Source organism: Gopherus evgoodei, unplaced genomic scaffold, assembly GCF_007399415.2.
Source record: "Gopherus evgoodei ecotype Sinaloan lineage unplaced genomic scaffold, rGopEvg1_v1.p scaffold_54_arrow_ctg1, whole genome shotgun sequence".
Classification (NCBI taxonomy): domain Eukaryota; kingdom Metazoa; phylum Chordata; order Testudines; family Testudinidae; genus Gopherus; species Gopherus evgoodei.
The window spans coordinates 1-24,092 of NW_022060075.1; the positions used below are offsets into that span (position 1 = coordinate 1).

At 42.8% G+C, this 24,092-nt stretch overlaps 1 pseudogene; it reads left to right on the forward strand.

Moving 5' to 3' along the window:
• Nucleotides 1-11,971: 11,971 nt before the first annotated feature.
• Nucleotides 11,972-12,964, forward strand: LOC115643259 (annotated as a pseudogene).
• Nucleotides 12,965-24,092: the final 11,128 nt, after the last annotated feature.

Sequence of the window (24,092 nt, forward strand, 5' to 3'; positions counted from 1 at the left end):
GACAGTTCCACGTTTTGTGTCCACACCTGGCACAGGCATCAAACGCCTTCCGTTCCATGCCAGGCCTCCTGGGCCTGGGCTCCTCCTCCGGCCCTCGGTAGCTCCTCCTGAACTCCTTCTGGAGGACCCTTATCAGGGCCCTCTGCTCCTCCGTCAGCTGGGCCATCTGTCCATTGGGGGCCAATTGCATCTCCCACAGTCCACTATGGGTCTCCCAGCCCCCCTGCAGGTCATCAGCCCCCTTCCTCTGGTGTGCTGACACTGGGGCCAACCCAGGGACTACACCTGGGAACTCCACATAGAAAACCCGGGTGCACCTGGGATCCATCATCCCCTGTGTCACTCCAGTGTCTCTGGGCAATAGTTCCGCTGTCCTTACTCTGGCCAGACCAATTCTGCCCACATTCTCCACCACTTGTAAGTGTGTGGGGGGCTCACCCCTGCAGTGCCTCCTGCTGGTCACTTCTGGGAATTAGCTCGTCCAGGCTCCGGAGTGCCGTCTGCAGGCCAGTGTCCTGCTGCCGCTTGGCCACCGTGTCCCTCCCGGACCTGGTGCTCTGTTATCTGGGGTGCTGCCCCCTGGCAGTAACCCCTTTCTCTCAGGGTCTCCTTTCTCTGGGGAGCCTCACAAACTATCCTCTCCTCCCCTCAGTATCAGGCTACTGCCAGTCATCGTCTAGCCCCCGCACCCTGGGGCAGACTGCAGTATCAGCCTACTCTTCACTGGCAAGGTTGGGTTTGGACCTGCTGCCTTGGCCTACCCCTACCCCTGGGCTGCCCTCTGCAACCCCCAGTACATGTTGGCCTTATGCTAGGCGGCAGTTTGGGGCTTTCCAGGCTGGAGCTCCCCAGCTCCTCTGCCTTTTCCCAGCCCTGCTCCACTCAGGTACCCTGTCTCTAGCTCCCTGCAGCCAGGCCCTTCTCCCGAGAGAGAGAGACAGAGGGACGGTTGAGTTCCTGGCTCCCAGCCTCTTATATAGGGTGAGCTGAGGCCTGATTGGGGCGTGGCCCAGCTGTGGTTGCTTCTCCAATCAGCCTAGTAGCTTTTCCCCTGCCACAGCCCTCTCCCAGGACTGTCTTTAAACCCCTCATGGCAGGAGCGGGTGACCACCCTGCTACAAGGCAGCTAACCCACAGAGCACCTCTTCCCCTTCAGCCACCAAGGTTTGTGGGAAGGGGGCAGGGGCTCTTGGGGCAACCTGGGTCCTGTCTCAATACCCTGTCAGGCATCGGTTCTCATCCCAGCAGTCTGATCCTTTCCATCTGAATCTGATGCCATCTTTCAAAAATTTTTGTACCGCACACTCTGTTCACTTTTCAGTCTATGGGAACGGATCCCAGACTGTTGATGAATATCCTGATGGGTCTCATTAACAATCGGTGCGCCTGCCCTAGTCTCATTATTGCAACCACTCTGAAAATCTTTGGGTCATCCACAAATTTTTCTGCAGTGATTTTCTGTTTCCTTCCAGATCATTGATGAAAATACTGAATAGCATCAGGCCTAGAACTGATTCCTGCAGAACCCCACTACAAACATCCCTATTTACTGACGAAGGCCTATTGACTAACACTTTCTGAGATCCATCTGTTAGCCAGTTTCAGTCCATTTTAAATGATCTCTACTGATATTACATGATGTTATTTTTTTACCTCAGTGTTTTCCCCTGCTAAATCAAATGCCTTTGAGAAATCAAGGTTTGTTACATCTGTGCCGTTCCCTTGATCAATCAATGTGTACTCTCATAAAAGGATGAAATCAGGTTTATTTGACAAGCTCTGTTTTGCATAAACCTTGTTGGGGACTGGCATTAATTATATTTCTGGACATTTTTTTAACTAACCCCATACCAGCTTTTCCATTTTTTCTTAACCTTGTCAATTATTTTATAAAAAAAAAATTCCCTTTATTTTTAATGCTGTACATTGAACACAAGAACTGACATAAAACTTTTCTAGGATTTCTCTTGTTGTTAATATACTTAATAACCTCCTTTTTTTGATCCATAGCCCTGCCAAACATGGAGTGTTCCCTGATGTCTTAACGTCCCTTATCAATTTTCATGACTTCCTAACTCTATTCTTGGCTATCTATTTTCCCTTTTTCTCTTTGTTACATATCGCTTCCCCCTACTAACTGATGCTTTCACTTGGCCACTGAACTGGGTTTACGTCCAAAGTTGTTCACTTTGTTGACTGTGGAATAATGTTTTTCTGCTATCTAATAAACTTATCAAAGAATTACCAATTTCCATTCATATTTTTCTGTCTAAATTTTTTCTACCAATCAGTTTTTATGACAATTTTCCTCACCTTTGGGGAATTAGTCCCCTTGGAGCACTAAGTCTATAGATAGCACTGGTTGGGAACTGACCATTTGAATAAAAATCAGTTTCATTTTTTATTTTCCTCCCTTATGTCATATGCTCCCTTCTTTGTCTCTTGTGTAAACTAAAGAATCTCAGACTTTTCATAGATACATAGATTCTAGGACTGGAAGGGACCTCAAAAGGACATGGAGTCCAGTCCCCTGCCCTCGTGGCAAGTCCAAATACTATCTAGACCATTCCTAATAATCATTTATCTAACCTGCTCTTAAATATCTCCAGAGATGGAGATTCCACAACCTCCCTAGGCCGTTTATTCCAATGTTTAACCATCCTGAGAGTTAGGAACTTTTTCCTAATGTCTAACCTAAACCTCCCCTGCTGCAGTTTAAGCCCATTGCTTCTTGTTCTATCCTTAGAGGCTAAGATGAATAGGTTTTGTCCTTCCTCTTTATGACACCCTTTTAGATACCTGAAAACTGCTATCATGCCCCTTCTCTGTCTTGTCTTTTCCGAACTAAACAAACCCAATTCTTTCAGCCTTCCTTCACAAGTCATGTTCTCTAGACCTTTAATCATTCTTGTTGCTTTTCTCTAGACCCTCTCCAATTTCTCCACATCTTTCTTGAAATGCGGTGCCCAGAACTGGACACAATACTCCAGTTGAGGCCTAACCAGCGCAGAGTAAAGCGGAAGAATGACTTCTTCTGTCTTGTTTACAACACACCTGTTAATGCATCCCAGAATCACGTTTGCTTTTTTTTTGCAACAGCATCACACTGTTGACTCATATTAAGCTTGTGGTCCACTATGACCCCTAGATCTCTTTCTGCTATACTCCTTCCTAGACAGTCTCTTCCCATTCTGTATGTGTGAAACTAATTGTTCCTTCCTAAGTGGAGCACTTTGCATTTGTCATTGTTAAACTTCATCCTGTTTACCTCAGACCATTTCTCCAATTTGTCCAGATCATTTTGAATTATGACCCTATCCTGCAAATCAGGTGCGATCCCTCCCAGTTTGGTATCATCAGCAAACTTAATAAGCGTACCTTCTATGCCAATATCTAAGTCGTTGATGAAGATATTGAACAGAGCCGGCCCCAAAACAGACCCTGTCAGAAACTCGCTTGTTATACCTTTCCAGCTGGATTGGGAACCGTTAGTAACTACTCTCTGAATATGGTTATCCAGCCAGTTATGCACCCACCTTATAGTAGCCCCATTGCAATGTGATGAACTGGGGAGTCAGTCTATGTGCACTACACTGAGTTGCCACCTTTCTAATTGCTGGTAGCTGGATCCCTGAAATTACAGTCTTGCCCCATCTCTTCTGTCAAGCCTCAACCCCGCTGTGTGTCTTCTCCCGAAGGTCCTGCCCCTGTCACTTGCTCCTGTCTTCCCCTCCCCTTGTGAGCTGCGTCCCAGTCATCTCTAAAACCAATATGTTCTCATATCTTGTGGCAAATCATTTAAGGACTCAAATTCAAAATGATCTGGACAAATTGGAGAAATGGTCTGAGGTAAACAGGATGAAGTTCAATAAAGATAAATGCAAAGTGCTCCACTTAGGAAGGAACAATCAGTTTCACACATAAAGAATGGGAAAAGACTGTCTAGGAAGGAGTATGGCAAAAAGAGATCTAGGGGTCATAGTAGACCACAAGTTTAATATGAGTCAACAGCGTGATACTGTTGCAAAAAAAAGCAAACATGATTCTGGGATGCATTAACAGGTGTGTTGTAAACAAGACACGAGAAGTCATTCTTCCGCTCTACTCTGCGCTGGTTAGGCCTCAACTGGAGTATTGTGTCCAGTTCTGGGCACCGCATTTCAAGAAAAATGTGGAGAAATTAGAGAGGGTCCAGAGAAGAGCAACAAGAATGATTAAAGGTCTAGAGAACATGACCTATGAAGGAAGGGTGAAAGAATTGGGTTTATTTAGTTTGGAAAAGAGAAGACTGAGAGGGGACATGATAGCAGTTTCAGGTATCTAAAAGGGTGTCATCAGGAGGAGGGAGAAAACTTGTTCACCTTAGCCTCTAATGATAGAGCAAGAAGCAATGGGCTTAAACTGCAGCAAGGGAGATTTAGGTTGGACGTTAGGAAAAAGTTCCTAACTGTCAGTGTAGTTAAAGACTGGAATAAATTGCCTAGGGAGGTTGTGGAATCTCCATCTCTGGAGATATTTAAGAGTAGGTTAGATAAATGCCTATCCGGGATGGTCTAAACAGTATTTGGTCCTGCCATGAGGGTAGGGGACTGGACTCGATGTCCTCTCGAGGTCCCTTCCAGTCCAAGAGTCTATGAATCTATGAATCTATGAGTCTACACCATGCAGATGATTTTCTTCACTGCTTTTACCTTGCCAAAAGAAGGTGTAATTAGCCTCTTAGACAGACACAGCATATTCAAGTCTCATTTTCTTAAGCGCTGCAATGTCAACATAAAGTTTGTACAGTTCACGGTCTATTAAAGCTGCCTTCCGTATGCTGCTTGTGCATTGCATATCATCATTCTCTGTCAATGCCAGACACATGGTCCTGACATTCCAGCTGTTAAGCGGGAAATTTCTTGTTTTTTTAATTTTTGCCAGATGCAAGGTTTTGGTTTAGCCCCTCACACCCCATGAAGTTGTGGTGGTTTGGCACCTAAGTATCTGGGGGCTGCTCGATTTTGTGGTGGGCGATGGCTGACAGATGTGCCGTGATTCCTCCCACCATTGAAGGTAACCTGTGGTGTCCTTCTCTATGCTAGTCAAGTGAGAGCTTATAACCCATAAATGCCACCTTCCATGTCGTGTTCATTCTTCCAGGAAGGATGGAGTGTCCTCTCCATGTGATGTGACCACAATATCCTGGCAGTTAATATGGAGGCACTACTTTGCCCATGTGTCAGCATATGCCTCTTGACTTCACTGGTTTGGATCAGAGGAAAGACAGAATTGATACATTGTGAACCAGCTATTCTGTGGGAGTTGCCAGTGCAGAGGGGGGCTTCCATCTGCCTGCCTTTCAGGGCTCCATTCCTAAATTAGTTATCAGTCATACCTGCAGGACCCAATCTGTCCTTTATGGATGTCATTGGCAAAAGCACTGGACAAATTTGCTCATCTGACTTTGATGGCATTTCTCCATCAAGGGTTCCACTACCCGCTTCAGGCACTTGTACCACTTATGGTCATAGCAAAGGCAGGTTTTCGGGTCTGACCTGGCCATGCTGGGGCTAAGGGTCACAAAAAGGAGGTTATTAAAAATCTAAAGAATAAAAAAATCCTACAACAGGTTGAGCTAGAAAAGTTTCTGCATTTGGAAAGAAGCAGTGTGAGGTACTCATATCACATGAGTTAATGTAATCTTTTCAAGTCCATTAGCTGTCAAGGAGGATGTTAACTAGAATCTACAGTAGAAACTTGGAGTTATGAACACCAGACTTATGAACTGACTGATCAATCACATATGTCATTTGGAACCAGAAGTATGCAAATGGGCAGCAAAGCCAAAACTAACAAAAAAGATAAATACAGGACAGTTCTGTGTTAAATGAAAAGAATTTTTAAAATAAAGTGAAAGTTTAAAAAACAAAGATTTGACAAGTTTAGGAAATAATGAAAAAGCCAGTTTGGAATTAGTTCAGAAAAATTCTAGGAATATAATTAATGCGAGGAAACAATATGGTTTATGGAAAACTGGTCTTTTCAAATAAACCCAATTTCATCTTTCAACAAGAGTCCACATTTGGATGGGCAAGGGAAATGCAATAAACTCTGATTTCTCTACATGTAAAATGCTCCAGCGGTGCTGCCATTGCACTTCAATGTAGTTATTACTTAAACCAATGGCAGGAGTTCTCCTGCCAGCATTGGGAACATAACTCTCTGAAAAGTTGATGGAAGAATTCATCCATTGACTTAATGCTGTTTACACTGGAGTTATGTTGATATAGCTACATCTCTCAGGAGTGTGGATTTTTTGCTATTGGAAAAAAATAAAATGCAATTATGGGTTGCATTAACAAAGGCAGAACATGGAAGTAATGAGGGGCAATAGTGTTCCCTACTTGGTGCTGGTTAGGCCTTAGCTGGAGAAGGATGTAGGTAACTGAAAATGGTCTAGAGCTGAGAGATACAGATGACCCGGGGGATGGAATATGAGCAATATGAGCAAAGCCTGAAGGAACTGGATAGGTTTAATTTGGAAAAGAGGAGATTGAGGAGGAACGTGACAGTGGTCTTCCAATATTTGAAAGGCTACATAAAAATGGAGAAAATTTGTTCTGTCTTACCACACTGAGTGGAACAAGAGTCAATGTGGTTAAACTACACCATAGCAGATTTAGACATAATCTAAGGAAAAACTTCCTAACTGTAAGAACAGGACAATGGAATAGATGCCTTGGGAGGTGGTGAAAGCACCTTCACTGGAGGTTTTCCAAAAAAAGCTGGATAGCCATTTGTCTTGGATGGTTTAGATGGAAAAAATCCTGCATCGTGGTAGGCGGTCATACTTGATGATGATATAAAACCTTCATGTAGACCAGGCTTTAATACAAGGGTAAATAGGTGAAATGTAATGGTGCATATTATACAGGATGTCAGACTGAATGATCTAATGGTCCCTTCTGACCTTGAATCCTATAAGTCTATCGATAAAGAAAGTAAATCAGGTCCTAGTACCAATTTGTGATAGCTACAGATAAAGGTCAAACCCTGGTTTTCAGCTACAGAGTGTTAGTAACCTGAATACAGGTGAACACAGCACCGCTGTTCAGTATAGACAGGAACATTTGTTTAGTCTCATTCCAGTACTTAAAAGCTCAGGTGCTCTGCATAGGAGATATACCCCAGATTAGCTCAATGAGGAGGCAGAGAGTTCAGCTTTGGGAATCCAAGTGCCCTGAAGCTTTGACAGTCCTCGGAAGTCTGATCCTGAAACATTAAATTTCAGTTCCAGCGGGGAGAGGCTGGGAGGAAACGAACAGAGAGGGCAAGAACAAATCCGTTGCAAACACTTATCCAGTCTCTATCCTGTCTGTAGGGTGTCCCTTTTTCCATGGCATCTTTGGGGGGAAGACAAGGCCATTGTCCCCAGGAACATTTTATTGGTGTTGCTTTTACTAAGTCTGTTCCCTTGAAGTAACCCCAGTAACTGTGATTTGTCTGCAGGTATCTGAGTGGGAGCAGAAGTGGACACCCATAGTTCATCCTTCCTGGGAGTGGGGAGATTGCAAACGCCAGCAAGTTCTGAAAACCTCAGATTCACCATGAGAGAATAGTGCAGACTCATCCACCCTTTCCACCACATCCCACAAAATGAACAGTCCCTGTCAGAGCAGGACTCCATGTCCCTTTTGGCAGGATGGACAGACCGTGGGTCAGGCATGGAAGTCAGGATTCTGAGCTTTGCCTGCCATCCTGCCACTCAGTCTCTCTGTGACCTTAGCCAAATCCTGTGTCCCCGTGCCTCCGTTTCCCAGTGGTATAATGGGGATATGTTCAAAGTGACTTTCCTTTGCTAGGTGTTTTCAAGATTATTCTTCAATGAAAGGTGCTGCACAATGTAATGAGAGTTACTGATGAGAATTTCTGATTGTTGATACCAAAGCCCTCTGTATTTACAGCAAGCCTTTTTGTCCCCCACAGTCATCTCTCTCCAGATCTGTCTGTCTACTATCTCTCTATCCCTGCTGAGCATTCACAGGGCTTCAGACCCTATGATGCTCCAGGCATTATCCCTAGTTTCTTCCTAATTAACTATAATTTTTAAAAATAACCAAATATAGAAAACAGCCAATTCTCCTCTGACTCTGCACAGAGCCAAAGAAGGTCCCTCAGTTACTGTTTACTCCTAAAGTTGGATAATTAGCACAGAAGCAGAGACAGGCCTGTTTCCAACCTGTTTACAAACAGATTCCCGCTTCTCCCCTAGAGACCGAGCAAACCCCACTGGGAAATGCACAGAACTATATTATGAATGGTGCAAACCCCTATGTTGGCTTTCAGCGTGGGATGTTGCTACAGATGCTGGGGCGAGAAAGACGTGGGACATGGCTACTTGAAGGGGATTCCCAGGAAAGACAATTCTGTTTCAGAATTCACAAGTACCCATCCCTTGCTGAGGAGGTCACCTCTTGACAAACCGAGTGCATCATGGGTGTGATGGGATAGAGAGTAAGTCTGTGGTATTTTACACTCTGTGCAGCCATTAAACATCCCAGGGTCCTTGCCTTAGGTGTAAAGTTTCCTCCGGTATCTTTGGCTAAAATGTCTCTCTTCTCTATGTACCCCCGCCCATTCCAGCTGATGGTCTGCGGCTCCGAAGTGTCTGCATTCAGTGGCACAGTGGATACTTCAGGATGAAAGGTGTTAGGAGATATACAATACAAGACAGATTTCTGAGACTGTGGCCCGTACCTAGTTCAGGTTCCAATGAGGCAAAACTATCATTGGAATCAGAACTGAATAATGACGGCAGGAGCCAGCTGTGTGTTAATGCACAGGCACTGTCACCTCCTTCTCTTCTATTTCAGAGCTGTGGCTTTTAATTGGGGAACTGTTACCTGACTTTTATCTGCTGGAATGCAAGGAGGTGTTAGAGGGGCTCCTCCCTGGAACAATCAGAAAAAAATATCTGCATGGGCAAGACATATTTTCTCCTAGTTTCCTTTGAGAAGTCAGCTGAACTGTTATTATGGAAACTGTCAAAAACAATCCTGCTGGAAGCAGACATGCAGCTAGGGAAATTTCAGCCCAAATGCCTAAAATCTGGCAAACTTATAAGCAACTGAAAATGAGGACTTCTTATTGAAGGTGTCAGACAGTCTTCACTAAAGGTCGTGCCACCAGCACAGCGTACAATGGCCAAACCACTCGTGTATCCCATTCAGCTCAGCTCTTCACTCCAATAGTGTCAGTGGCAAGAAGTTCCGCAGGTCAAATATACTTTATGGTAACAAGGTTCTTTTATCTTTTCAGGCTTGAAATGTAACTGAATGTTCCCTTGTCTGTGGGTTATGAGACACAGTAAAGATATTTGCCTGCTCTACTTTTCTACTTTCTTTATTGATAGATCCATATGGTTTAATGTCAACGGGACCACTAGACTATCCAGTCATACCTTCTCTGTAACACAAGCCTGTTAATTTTCACCCAGCTACCCCTGTATTGATGCAAAGACTGTGTGTGACTAAGGCTGGGTCTACACTAGGATTTTACATCATAGAATCATAGGACCACAGGGTTAGAAGGGACTTGAAGAGTCATCTAGTCTATCCCTCTGCCAAGATACAGGATTTGTTGTGTCTTAGTGATCAAAGATTGATGGCTATCCACACTTCCTTGGAAAACCTCTGTTCATGGAGCTTCCACGACTACCCTGGCCACGTATTCCATTGTCCTCCTCTTCTTGCAGTTAGGAAGTTTATCATGAGATTTAATTTAAATCTGCTATGCTGGAGTTTTAACACATTGCCTCTTCTCTTGCCCATTGTGGTAAGAGAGAACAACTTTCTTCCAGCTGTTTATGGCAGCTTTTTGAAGTATTTGAAGACTGCTATCACGTCCCCCCCCCTTTAATCTTCTCTTTTCCAAACTAAACACACCCAGTTTTTTTCTATCTTTGATCATATGGATCGTATTTCACCACTTTGTAATCATTGTTATGAAAAGGTAGATGGAAAAATTCTTACATTCACCTACCTCTCACCTCTTGGGGAGGTGGATTAACTATGCTGATGGAAGGAGCCTTGTCTTTGGTGTAGTAGTATAAGAAGCACCAAGGCAGCGCTGCTATAGCATTTTAATTGTAGACAAGCCTTCAGGCTGATTTTGCAATAAAGCATTCAGCCTGGATCTGCCAACATGGAGAGCTGAAGAATCCACCACTTCCCTTCTCAGTGTGTTCCAATGGCTAAGCACCCTCAGGGCTGAACATTGGCCATTATTTCCAGCTGGAATTTGTCCACGTTCAGCTTCCATCCATTGGGCCTTGTTTTGCCTTTCTGCTCTAGACTACAGAGGCCATCGCAATGCACAGTTTTTTCCCCATGAAAATGTCCTCTTGGTCAGGTTTTTTTAATAAGTTAAAGAGATGAAACCCTTCAAGTTTCTCATGGTCCGACTTTTTCTCCAGCCTCCGATCATTTTTCTGGCTCTTCTCGGCACCCTCTCCAATCTTCCCACATCCTTTTAAAATGTGGACCCCAGAACTGGATGCATTTGGTTTCCCCATCTACAGAGGTAAAATCCATCCCCTGCTAAAACTCACCACTCCCCTTTTTATGCCTTCGAGGACTGCATCAGTCCTTTTGTCCTTTTGAGTTGGTTTTAAACAATGACCTTTAAATCCTTGTCAGGGTCATTGTACTGCATAATATAGTACCTCAGACTGTGGGTCAGGACTGCATGCCCTGTTCTGAGAGGATAAGATTGCATTTGACTGTATTAATACATTTACCAATGTAAATATTCTTACCAATGCTCCAGATGAATTAATGTGGCTGCCCTATCCTTAGGGTGACCAGGTGTCCAAATTTTTTAAAGACAGTCCAAAATATGGGGCTTCTTCTTGTATAGGAGCCTATTTCCCCCCCATCTAGTTTCCATTTTTTAAACTTCCTATCTGGTCACCTTACTTATCTTCCTCATTTTCAGCGCTCTGCCAATCTTTGGGTCCTCCACAAATTTTATTCTTATTGATTTTCTATTTCCTTTCAGGTCAGTGATGAAAATATTGAATAACATCAGGCCCAGAACTGATCCCTGCAGAACCCCACTAGTAAAAGCCCCAGTCACTGCATGTGTTTTCTGAGGTCTCTCACTCAGCTAGTCTTCGGTCCATTTTATGTGTGCTCCAATGATACTGTAGAGTGTTAATTATTTAACCTCACTCTTTTACCTTCATAACTTAAAATGAAATAGAAAAATCAAATATTATTGCCTATGCACAGTTCCCTTGATACACCAAATGTTCACCCTAACAAAAGAATGATTTCAGGATTGGTTAACAAGACTGGTTTTGCATAAACCTTGTCATTGACTAGCATTCTTTATAGTCTTAGAATTTTTTTCTTGAACTAATCCAAAACCAGCTTTTCCATTATTTCCTAATCCTTTCAAATCTTTTTTTTATAGTTACCTTCGTTTTTTAATAGTTTATATTTAAAACACAAGAATTACCCTAAATTTTTTCTAAGGTTCCTTTTCTTCTCAATATACTTAATAACCTCATTTTGGGTGATCCTTAGCTTTACTAACCATGGATGTTTAAGTGATGTCTTTAAAGTCCCACTTGTGTTTCCCGCTGCTAGCTCTTAAGGTTACTGCACCCTGCCATGTAGGAATTATTGATGCATGGAGTATCATAAAGTATTGAATTGGCATTAGAGGGGTTGTTGTTCATAGTTCATTTCTCTAAATAATTGTAACGTTATTTTTCAGTGTGTCAGGAGTGACCAATCTGCTTCACCCATGAGAATAAGCTCCACTAGTGCGTGTACTGTCTTATATTAACATTGTCTCTCCATTCAGGCATTGGAACTGCGACCATCACCCTAGAGACTGGGCACGTACAAGAAGTCAGGGGAACGCACGGTACATACAGGTGACAGCCTTGTGCCTCAGAGTTGGACACCTTCTCCCCTACTCCATGTCAGATTCCAACACAACTGACATCACCAACCCCTCCATCTTCATCCTGAGGTGCATTCCTGGCCTGGAGGTGGCCCATGTCTGGATCTCCATCCCCTTCTGCACTATATACGCCATAGCCATCTTGGGGAACTTCACTATCCTTTTCATCGTAAAGATGGAGCAGAGCCTCCGTGCTCCCATGTACTATTTCCTCTGTATGCTGGCTGTTACTGACCTGATCCTGTCCACGACCACTCTGCCAAAAATGCTGAGCATCTTCTGGTTCAATTCCAGGGAGATCAATTTCAGTGCCTGCCTCACCCAGATGTACTTTATTCACTGCTTTACAATGATGGACTCTGGGATCTTGGTGGCCATGGCTTTGGATCGCTACATGGCCGTCTGTGATCCTCTGAGACATTCCACCATCCTAACAAATTCTGTTGTGGCCAAGATCGGACTAGCCGTGGTGCTGCGTTGTGGCATAAGTGCATTGCCCTATCCCTTCCTAGTGAAGCGGTGGCCATACTGCAGAACCAACCTCATCCCCCACTCCTTCTGTGAGCACAAGCTGTGGTGAGTCTGGCCTGTGGTGACACCCACCTCAGTGGTTACTATGGTCTCTTTGTGCTCTTCTCTGTGATAGGTTTGGATGTGCTTTTTATCACTGTGTCCTATATCAAGATCCTCAGGGCCATCTTCAGCCTCCCCACAAAGGACACCCGGCTGAAAATGTTTGGGACCTGCAGTTCCCACCTTTGTTGCATATTATCTTTCTACCTTCCAGAATTCTTCTCCTCCCTCACACACCGGTTTGGCCACAAAGTGCCCCTGCACGTCCTTGTTCTCATTGCCAATGTGTACCTTCTGGCTCCCCCCCTTGCTTCACCCCATCATCTATGGGGTGAGGACAAAACAAATCCGGGACAGGCTGCTCAAGCACTTTACTCGTAAAGGGACCTATTTTTTTTATCCTGGTACTCAGGCTCTGTGCAGAGATGGCTGGTAACATGGTGCTGGGCCCTCTTTCCTGAATCAATTCCTGGAGAGTCAGAGAGACATTAAACCCTTTTATGAACTTATTGTGCTATGCCAGTATGGCAATCTGGGGAATCAGCCCATGTATAATTCACTGGTTTGCTCCTTTTTAATTGATGGAAGTTGGACCTCTGCAACCACCCCTTGCCCTGGATCTTCCACCAAGGCTCCTTCCCTGCTGTGCCTCTTCTCCACAAAGGCCCCACTTCAGTTGCTCGCTTCCCCTCCCTTTGTCACTCACTGTGTCCTTTTCACCTCTATTCTCCCCACCTCCAAGCGTACGGGAGCCATTTCAGACTTTGTTAGGCGTTGCCACTCTAACCGTCTTGTTTTGTGGCAGAAGAAATGTATCTAATTCCTATATCAAGGAAAGAAATGTAAATGAGTGTTAAACCCACTGAGCTCCAACACAAACATGTCCTGATATTTTGTGGAAAGTCACTTAAGGAGCACCATTTAGAATTAAAATTTTAATGTATATGTGACACGATCGGTCACAGAGATCACCCTGGGACTGTCACCAGATGTGCTGAAATTACCCCTGAGCCAGTCTTCCCTGACAACTTTGGATTCCAGAACCCTGTGTTACCGAGCCAGACATGCTAGCCCACTGCAACACAGACCCAGGGCCTGGGCCACGCCCCTAAAGCAGCAGACTTAACTGAGAACAGCTCAACAAGTTACCTGTTTCCAGCACCCAGACATCCAGTTCCCAATGGGATCCAATCTTCAAATAAATCTGTTTCACTCTGAGAAACAAATGTTAAAAGATACAGTGACTAGAGTGAAATCCCTGCAAGCCAAATGGACACTTTTGAAGGACACCTTAAATGCATATGCCAAATTAAAAAAAAAATAGTGAAAGAACTAAAAAAGAGCCACTGTGGCTTAACAACCATGTAAAAGAAGCATTGAGAGATAAACAGGCATCTTTTAAAAAGTGGAAATCAAATCTTAGTGAAGTAAATATAAAGAAGCATAAACAAAGCCAAATTAAGTGTAAAAATGGAATAAGAAAAAGCCAAAAACTTGTTTGAAGAAAAGCTAGCCAAAAACTCAGTTAAGAGTAAAAATGGAATAGGAAAAAGCCAAAAACTTGTTTGAAGAAAAGCTAGCCAAAAACTCAAAAGATAATAATAAAAATTTTTAGGTACATCAGAAACAGGAAGCCTCCTAAATAGCCAGGGGGGCCCCTTGATGATCGAGATACAATAGGAGAACTTAAAGATGAAAGTCACTGCGGAGAAACTAAATGAATTCTTTGCATCAGTCTTGATGGCTGAGGATGTTAGGGAGATTCCCAAACCTGAGCTGGCTTTTGTAGGTGACAAATCTGAGGAATCATTACAAATTGAAGTGTCACTAGAATAGGCTTTGGAATTAATTGATAAACTTAACAGTAACAAATCACTGGGACCAGATGGCATTCACGCAAGAGTTCTGAAAGAACTCAAATGTGAATTTGTAGAACTATTATCTATGGTTTGTAATCTGTCCACTAAATCAACTTCTGTACCCAATGCCTGGAAGATAGCTAATGTAACACCCATATTTAAAGGAGGCTCTAGAGGTGATCCCAGCAATTACAGACTGGTAAATCTAACATCAGTACCAGACAAATTAGTTGAAGCAACTGGAAAGAATAAAATTGTCAAACACATAGAAGAATATAGCTTGTTGGGCAAAAGTCAACATGGTTCCTGTAAAGGGAAATTGTGTCTTACTAATCTATTAGAGTTCTTTCAAGGGGTCAACAAACATATAGACAAGGAGGATCCAGTTGGCATAGTGTACTTAGATTTCCAGAAAGCCTTTGACAAGGTCCCTCACCAAACCCTCTTAGGTAAATGAAGTTGACATGGGCTAAGAGGGAAGATCTTGTAATGGACTGAGAACTGGTTAAAAAACAGGAAACAAAGGGTAGGAATAAATGGTAAATTTTCAGAATGGAGAGGGCTAACTAGTGGTGTTCCCCAAGGGACAGTCCTAGGACCAATCCTACTCATCTCAAAAAAGATATACTAGCATTAGAAAAAGTTCAGAGAAGGGCAACTAAAATGATTAGGGGTTTGGACTGGGTCCCATATGAGGAGAGATCAAAGAGGCTAGGACTTTTCAGCTTGGAAAGAGGAGACTAAGGGGGGATATGATCAATGTATATAAAATTATGACTGGTGTGGAGAAAGTGAATAAAAGTTATTTACTTGTTGTCATACCTATAAAGGGAAGGTAAAAGTTCTCCTGTGTACAATAGTATAAAATCCCTCCTGGCCAGAGACATGAAAATCCTCTTACCTGTAAAGGGTTAAGAAGCTCAGGTAACATGGCTGACACCTGATCCAAAGGACCAATAAGGGGACAAGATACTTTCAAATCTTGGTGGGGGGAAAGGCTTGTGTTTGTGTGCTCTTTGTTTTGGGGTTGTTCACTCTTGGGATTAAGAGGGACCGGACATCAATCCATGCTCTCCAAATCTTTCTGAACCAGTCTTTCATATTTCAGACTTGTAAGTAACAGCCAGGCAAGGTTTGTTAGTTTTATCTTTGTTATCTTTGAACTTGTAAATGTTCCTTTTTGCTGAGAGGATTTTATCTCTGTTTACTATATCTGTGAACCTAAGGCTAGCGGGGGTTCCTCTGGGCTCTTTGAATCTGATCACTCTGTAAAGTATTTTCCGTCCTGATTTTACAGAGATAATGTTTAACTTTCTTTCTTTAATTAAAAGCCTTCTTTTTAAGAACCTGATTGATTTTTCCTTGTTTTAAGATCCAAGGGGGTTGGATCTAGGCTCACCAGAAATTGGTGGGGGGGGGGAATGAGGGAGAATGGTCAATTTCCCCGTGTTTTAAGATCCAAGGATTTGGATCAGTGTTCACCAGGGAATTGATGTAGGAAGATATTCTGAGGGGAGGTAGACAGAGTTTCCCAAGTAACTTTTAAATTATTTGGGTGGCGGCAGCAAAACCAGATCTAATCTGGTAATTAAGCTTAGAGGTTCTCATGCAGGTCCCCACATATGTAACCTAGAGTTCCGAGCTGGGAAAGAACCTTGACACTTGTTCCCAAAATATAAGAACTAGGGGCCACCAAATGAAAGTAATGGGCAGCAGGTTTAAAACAATTAAAAGGAAGTTCTTCTTCACGCATCTCACAGTGAGTCTGTGGAACTCTTTGCCACAGGATGTTGTAAAGGCCAATTCTATAACAAGGTTCCAAAAAGAACTAGACATATTCATGGGGGATTGGTCCATTAATGGATAGCAGCTAAGATGAGCAGAGGTGTTGTCCCTAACCTCTGTTTGCAAGAAGCTGGTAATAGGCGCTGGCAGACATTACCTGTTCTTTTCATTCCCTCTGTGCCACCTGGCATGGCCACTGTCAGAAGACAGGACACTGAACTAGAAAAATCTTTGGTCTGACCCAGTATGATCATTCTCAAGGTCACTGAAGTAGGACATGGTGTGTTCACCTGGTTGAGGTTCTCTCTTGTGCTTTCTAAAGTAAAAGAATTATTTTAACATCCTGTGCCTGGGATTCCAGGGTGGCCCACAGTGAGATTAACCAATTAGGGCAAACTGCGAAGACTGGAACTGACCCAAATGGGTGGTTATTCTAACACTTGGATTTCGCAAGCCAGCAACAGAACAACTTTCACAATGATTTACTGATTATACAGAAAACAAAATACAATTCACCTGCAGCAACCCAGCTTTTGGTACAAGATAGAAGAGTCAAGTATAATGATGATTATATCAAGAAGAGTGCCCTGGGGTCGGTGATGGGGCTTGTTTTGTTCAACATATTCATTAATGATCTAGATGATGAGATGGATTTCACCCTCAGCAAGTTTGTGGATGATACTAATCTTGAGGCAGAGGTAGATACCCTTGGGGGTAGGGATAGGATCCACAGTGACCTAGAAAAATTGGCAGATATGGACAAAAGTAATCTGATGATATTCAACAAGAGTAATGCAGAGTTCTGCATGCATTGCTACAGGCTGCAGACCAACTGGCTAAGTGGAAGTTCTGCACAAAACAACCCAGGGATTACAATGGATGAGAAGCTGCCCGTAAGTCAAGAGTGTGCTTTGCTGCCAAAAAGGCTAAAGGCATATTGAGCTGCATTAGAAGGTGCATGGCAAGCAGAATAAGGAAAATGATTATTCCTCTCTATTTGGAACTGGTGATGCTACACCTGGAGTATTATGTCCAGTTTGGTTCCCCACCCTCACTACAGAAAAGATGGGGACAAACTGCAGAGAGTCCATTTGTCATAAACAGATGGTTAAAGTTAATGCCTCTTTTACTTGTAAAGGGTTAAAAAGTTAACCTAGCCTAGCTAACACCTGACCAGAGGGACCAATGGGGGAACAAGATGTTTCAAAAGGAAAGAGGGAAGTTTTTCCTTTGTTGAGAGTTTCAGTTTCAGCTAGAGTGAAAAAGATCAAGGAACCAGCGTCATATCAGAGTAGTAAATTTTAGAAAGGAATAAATAGGTTTATGTTTATTTCTTTGTAACCTGTCTTATGCAATTAGAAGTAGAATCAAATTAGGTTTTTTTTTTTTGTGTAACTAAATTTGTGCCCAGGGAAACATCCTCTGTGTTTTGAATCTGTTGTCTGTGAGAGTAGCTGGTATGCTAATCTCTCCCAGAGGGTTTCTTTTACCTTTCTTTTCTTTAATTAAAAGCCTTTTTCTTAATACCTGATTGAGTTCTCCTTGTATTTAGATCCAAGGGGATTGGATCTGGACTCACCAGGGATTTGTGGGAGAAAGGCGGGAGGATGGTTAATTTCTCCTTGTTCTAAGATCCAAGGGATTGAATCTGGACTCACCAGGGAATTAGTGAAGGAGTCTCTCAAGGCTACCCAGAGAGGGGAAGGTTTTGGGGGGAAAGGGAGTGATCCAGACACTGAAAATTCTGGATGGTGGCAGCAATACCAGATCTAAGCTAGTAATTAAGCTTAGAAGTGTCCATGCAGGTCCCCACATCTGTACCCTAAAGTTCAGAGTGGGGAAGGAACCTTTACACCATTGGAGGACAATAAGAATTATTACAGGGCTGATTTACATGACTTAGGAGGACAGGATGAGGGAACTGGGTTTATTTGGTCTGTACAAGAGAAGAGTGAGGGGGGATTTCATTACAGCTTTCAACTGGCTAAAGGGGGTTTCCAAAGAAGTTAGAGCTATGTTCTCAAAGGTGGCAGACAACAGAACAAAAAGCAACGATGTCAAGTTGCAGTGGGAGAGGTCTAGGTTGGATATTAGGAAAAACTATTTCACTCGGAGGGTGGTGAAAATACCTAGGGAAGTTGTGGTATCTCCATCATTAGAGGTTTTTAAGGCCAGGTTTGACAAAGCCCTGGCTGGGATGATTTTGGTAGAGTTGGTCCTGCTTTGAGCACTGGTTGGAAAAGATGATCTCCTGACGTCTCTTCAATCTCTAATATTCTATAATTCTGTACTTTAAAAAATGTTCTATCAACCTCTAAGGATTGTCACATCACCTCCCAGATCAGATCAGCAAGTATTTCTGATCTTACCCAAATACACTCTACAGCCGATTCTTATTAAATGAATTAAGATTTAGTAAAAAAAAAAAGAGACAGAGTATTCATTAAAAGATCATTATACAGACAAACTTAATTCAGTTTCATAGTAGAGATGGTGTGCTTCACCATCTAGCACAGAGTTCCTTCTCAATTTAATCCATAGATTATTGTCCAATGTCAAGGTATTAAATATCAGGGAGATCTGGGGTGTAACTAGAGACCACAATCTTGTGCCTCTAGCTTACCCTGATGAAGCTTAAGCAGATCTGAAGTAAAAAGGATCAGGTCCCAGGATCCCAATATACAGTTCCTTGGCAGCACAACTGTCTTCAGGTGAACAATCAGCTTCTGAAGTAACATTATATTTCCTAAACATCACCAGTAATTAACTTCCTGGATTAAAATAACATAATTATACATTCAGCAGTTTGTAGACAGTTTACCACAAAGATTACAGAGACATGTGGTCAATGATATTATTACACCCAATTTTTATCCAATAATATTTCCTTTTGAACTTTGAATTAAAAGAATACAGCCTTACACAGGAACCATTTGGTTACATGGTTCAGCTCTATCTCACTAGAGGTAAGCAGACTACTAGAGTCACTCTCATCTTCCAATTGTTTAACAATACAAGTCTACATTTAAAGCTTTAGACTATCTAACATGGAATGACCCTAATTACCACGTACATACTTTCCTAACAAGTTTCTATAAATTGAAATTAGGTGACAATGGACTAGATGCCTCGGGAGGTCGTGGAAGCACCTTCACTGGAGCTTTTCCAAAAAAAGAATGATAGTCATCTGTCTAGGATGGTTTAGATGCAAAAAATCCTGTCTCCTGGCAGGGGATTACACTGATGTAGACCAGGTCTTAATCATACTCTAGTTATGGAGCTCAGTAAAGGGGTATATTCGTGAAATATAATAGTGCACGTTATACAGGATGTCATTCTGGATGATCTAATGGTCCATTCTGACATTCAACCCTATGCGTCTATTGATACAGGAAATAAATCAAGTCCTAGCACCCCTTTGCCATAGCTACAGATGAAGGTCAAACTATGGTTTCCAGCTACAGAGTGTTAGTAACTTGAATACAGGTGGATACAGCATCCCTGTTCAGTCCAGGCAGGAACATTTGTTCAGTCTCATTCCAGTACTTAAAAGCTTGGGTGCTCTGCACAGGAGAAATACCCCAGATTTGCCTGATGAGAAGGCAGAGAGTTCAGCTATAGGAATCCAAAAGCCCTGAAGCCGGGGCAGTCCTGAGAAGTCTGACTGAACCTGAAACATTGAATTTCAGTTCCAGCGGGGAGAGACTGGGAGGAAATGAACAGAGAGGGCAAGAACAAATCCGGTGCAAACACTTATCCAATCTCTATCCTGTCTGTAGGGTGTCCCTTTTTCCATGGCATCTTTGAGGGGAAGACAAGGCCACTGTCCCCAGGAACATTTTATTGGTGTTGCTTTTACTAAGTCTGTTCCCCCGAAGTAACCCCAGTGAGTATGATTTGTCAGCAGGTATCTGAGTGGGAGCAGAAGTAGGCACCAATAGTTCATCCTTCCTGGAAGTGGGGAGCTCACAAATGCCAGCAAGTTCAGAAAACCTCAGATTCATCATGAAAGGATCATACAGACTCAGGGTCTGCTCATGCAGCCTTTCCGACACATCTCACAAAATGATTGACTAAGGCAGGAAAGTCTTTTTTTCCTGTCATCCTGCCACTCAATCTCTGTGTGACCTTGGCCAAGTCCTGTCTCCCTGTGCCTCAGTTTACCAATCTGTACAATGGGGATATGTTCAAAGTGACTTTCCTTTGATAGGTGTTTTCAAGATTCTTCAGTGAAAGGTGCTGCACAATGTAATGATAGTTACTGATGAGAATTTCTGATTGCTGATACCAAAGCCCTCTGTATTTACAGCAAGCCTTTTTGTCCTCCTCCCAAGTCATCTCTCTCCAGATCTGTCTGTCTACATCTCTCTATCCCTGCTGAGCATTCACAGGGCTTCAGACCCTATGGCGCTCCAGGCATTATCCCTAGTTTCCTTCCTTATCAACTCTATTTTTTAAATATATACAAATATATACAAATACAGAAAACAGCCAATTTTCCTCTGTCTCAGCACAGAATTAAAGAGTTCTCATCTCCTTTTCAGAAGCTGCTTTAATTACTGTTTACTCTTTAAGCTGCATAATTAGCAGAGAAGCGGAGACAGGCTTGTCTCCAGCCTCTTTCCATTCAGATGCTGCTTCTCCCCTAGAGGCCGAATAAACCTCACTGGGATTGCATAGAACTATACTATAAATGTTGCAGATCCCTGTGTCAGCTCTCGGCTGCCGATGCTGGGGTAAGAGAGACGTGGGACATGGCTACTTGAAGGGGATTCCCAGAAATGGCACTTCTGCTTCGGAATTCACAGGTACCCATCCCTTGCTGAGGAGGTCACCTCTTGACAAACCGAGTGCATCATGGGTGTGATGGGATAGAGAGTAAGTCTGTGGTATTTTACACTCTGTGCAGCCATTAAACATCCCAGGGTCCTTGCCTTAGGTGTAAAGCTTCCTCCGGTATCTTTGGCTAAAATGTCACTCTTCTCTATGTACCCCTGCCCATTCCAGCTGATGATCTGCAGCTCCGAAGTGTCTGCATTTCAGTGCCACAGTGGATACTTCAGGATGAAAGGTGTTAGGAGCTGTAAAATACAAGGCTGAATTCTGAAACCGTGGCCTGTATTTAGTTCGGGTCCCAATGAGGCAAAACTACCATTGGAGTCAGAACTGAATAAAGACGTCAGGAGTTATCTGTGTGTTAGTGCACAGGCACTGTCACCTACTCCTCTTATATTTCACAGCTGTGGCTCTTAATTGGGGATCTGTTACCTGACTTTTATCTGCTGGAATGCAAGGAGGTGCTAGGGAGGCTCCTCACTGGAACAATTAGAAAAAAAAAATCAGCATGGGCAAGATGTATTTTCTCCTAGTTTCCTTTGAAAAGTCAGCTGAACTGTTATTCTGGAAACCGTCAAAAACAATTCTGCTGGAAGCAGACATGCAGCTAGGGAAATTTCAGTCCAAATGCCTAAAATCTGACAAACTTATAAGCACCTGAAAATGAGGACTTCTTATTGAAGGTGTCAGACAGTCTTCACTAAAGGTCGTGCCACCAGCACCGCGTACAATGGCCAAACCACTCGTGTATCCCATTCAGCTCAGCTCTTCACTCCAATAATGTCAGTGGCAAGAAGTTCCGCAGGTCAAATATACATTATGGTAACAAGGTTCTTTTATCAGTGTTGTTATGTTCAGGCTTGAAATGTAACTGAATGTTCCCTTGTCTGTGGGTTATGAGACACAGTAAAGATATTTGCCTGCTCTACTTTTCTACTTTCTTTATTGATAGATCCATATGGTGTAATGTCAGATGGGACCACTAGACTATCCAGTCATACCTTCTCTGTAACACAAGCCCTTTAATTTTCACCCAGCTATCCCTGTATTGATGCAAAGACTGTGTGTGACTAAGGCTGGGTCTACACTAGGATTTTACATCATAGAATCATAGGACCACAGGGTTAGAAGGGACCTGAAGAGTCATCTAGCCTATCCCTCTGCCAAGATACAGGATTTGTTGTGTCTTAGTCATCGAAGATTGATGGCTGTCCACACTTCCTTAGAAAACCGCTATTCAAGGAGCTTTCATGACTATCCTGACTACCACGACTACCCTGGCAACCTGCTCCATTGTACTTCTCTTCTTACAGTTAGGAAATTTTTCATGGGATTTAATTTAAATCTGCTATCCTGGAGTTTGAACACATTGCCTCTTCTCCCTCCCTCAACTTTCTTCCAGTTCTTTATGGCAACCTTTTGAAGTATTTGAAGACTGCTATCACAGCCTCCCTTAATCTCTTCTTCTCTAAACTTAACATACCTATTTCTTTCTGTCTTAGATTATAATGCTTGTATTCCACCATTTTGTCATCTTTTTCATGAGAAGGTACGCGGAAGAATTCTTTCATCCACCTAGATATCACCTCTTGAGTAAGTGGTTTACCTATGTGTCATAAACAAATAGTTGAGGGTTAATGCCTCTCTTACCTGTAAAGGGTTTAGAAGTTAACCTAGCCTAGCTAACAGCTGACCAGAGGAACCAATGAGGGAACAAGATGTTTCAAAAGGAAGGAGGGAAGTTTTCCTTTGTTTAGCCAGTTTCAGTTTCAGCCAGAGTGAAAAAGATCAAGGAACCAGCCTCTTATCAGAGTAGTAAATTTTAGAAAGAGATAAATAGGTTTATGTTTATTTTCTTTTGTAACTTGTTTTTGTTCAATTAGGGAAATAATCAAATTTGGGTATTGTGTGTACTAAGGGTTTTGCCCAGGGGAACATCCTGTGTTTTAAATCTGTTGTCTGTGAGATCAGCTTGTACGCTATCTCCCAGAGGTGTTTTTTTTTTACCCTTTCTTTCCTTTAGTTAAAAGCCTTCTTTTTAAGAACTTGATTGATTTTTCCCCTATTTTTTAGATCTAAGGGAATTGGATCTGGACTCACCAGGGATTGGCGGGGAGGGGGGCAAAGGGAGGGGAAAGGAGTAATTCTTTCTTTTTTTAAGATCCAAGGGATTTGGATCAGTGTTCACCAGGGACTTGATGGAGGAGTCTCTCAAGACTATCCAGAGAAGAGAGTCAGTATTTGGGAGTGGTGGCAGCAAAATCAGATCTAAGCTGGCAGTTAAGCTTAGAAGTGTACATGAAGGTCCTCATATCTGTACCCTAAAGTCCAGAGTAGGGGTGAAACCTATGACACTATGCTTATGAAAGAAACCCTGCCTATGGTGTAAATAGTGTCTACACAGAAACACTAAGGCAGTGCTGCTATAGCATTTTAATTGTAGACAAGCCTTTAGGCAGATTTTACAATAAAGTATTCGGTCTGGATCTGCTGACATGGAATATTGGAGAATCCACCACTTCCCTTCTCAGTTTGTTCCAATGGTTAGCCACCCTCATTGCTCAGCATTGGCCATTATTTCCAGCTGGAATTTGTCCACATCCAGCTTCCACTCACTGGGCCTTGTTTTGTCTTTCTCCTCTAGACTACAGAGGCTATTACTATGCACAGGCTTCTCTCCATGGAAGTGTCCGCTTGATAATATTTTTATAAGTTAAAGAGATGAAAACCTTCAAGTCTCTCACGGTCCAGCATTTTCTCCAGCCTCCAATCATTTTTGTGGCTTTTTTCGGCACTCTCTCCAGTTTTCCAGCATCCTTTTAAAATGTGGACCCCAAAACTGGATTCATTTGGTTTCGCCACATACAGAAGTAAAACCCATCCCCTGCTGCGACTCATCACTTCATTTTTTATGCCTCTGAGGATTGCATCAGTCCTTTTGGTGTTTTGAGTTTGTTTTAAACAATGACCTTTAAATCCTTGTCAGGGTCATTGCACTGCATAATATAGTTCCCCAGACTGTGGGTCAAGCCTGCATTCCCTGACTGTATTAACAGATTTACCAGTGTAAATACTCTTACCAAT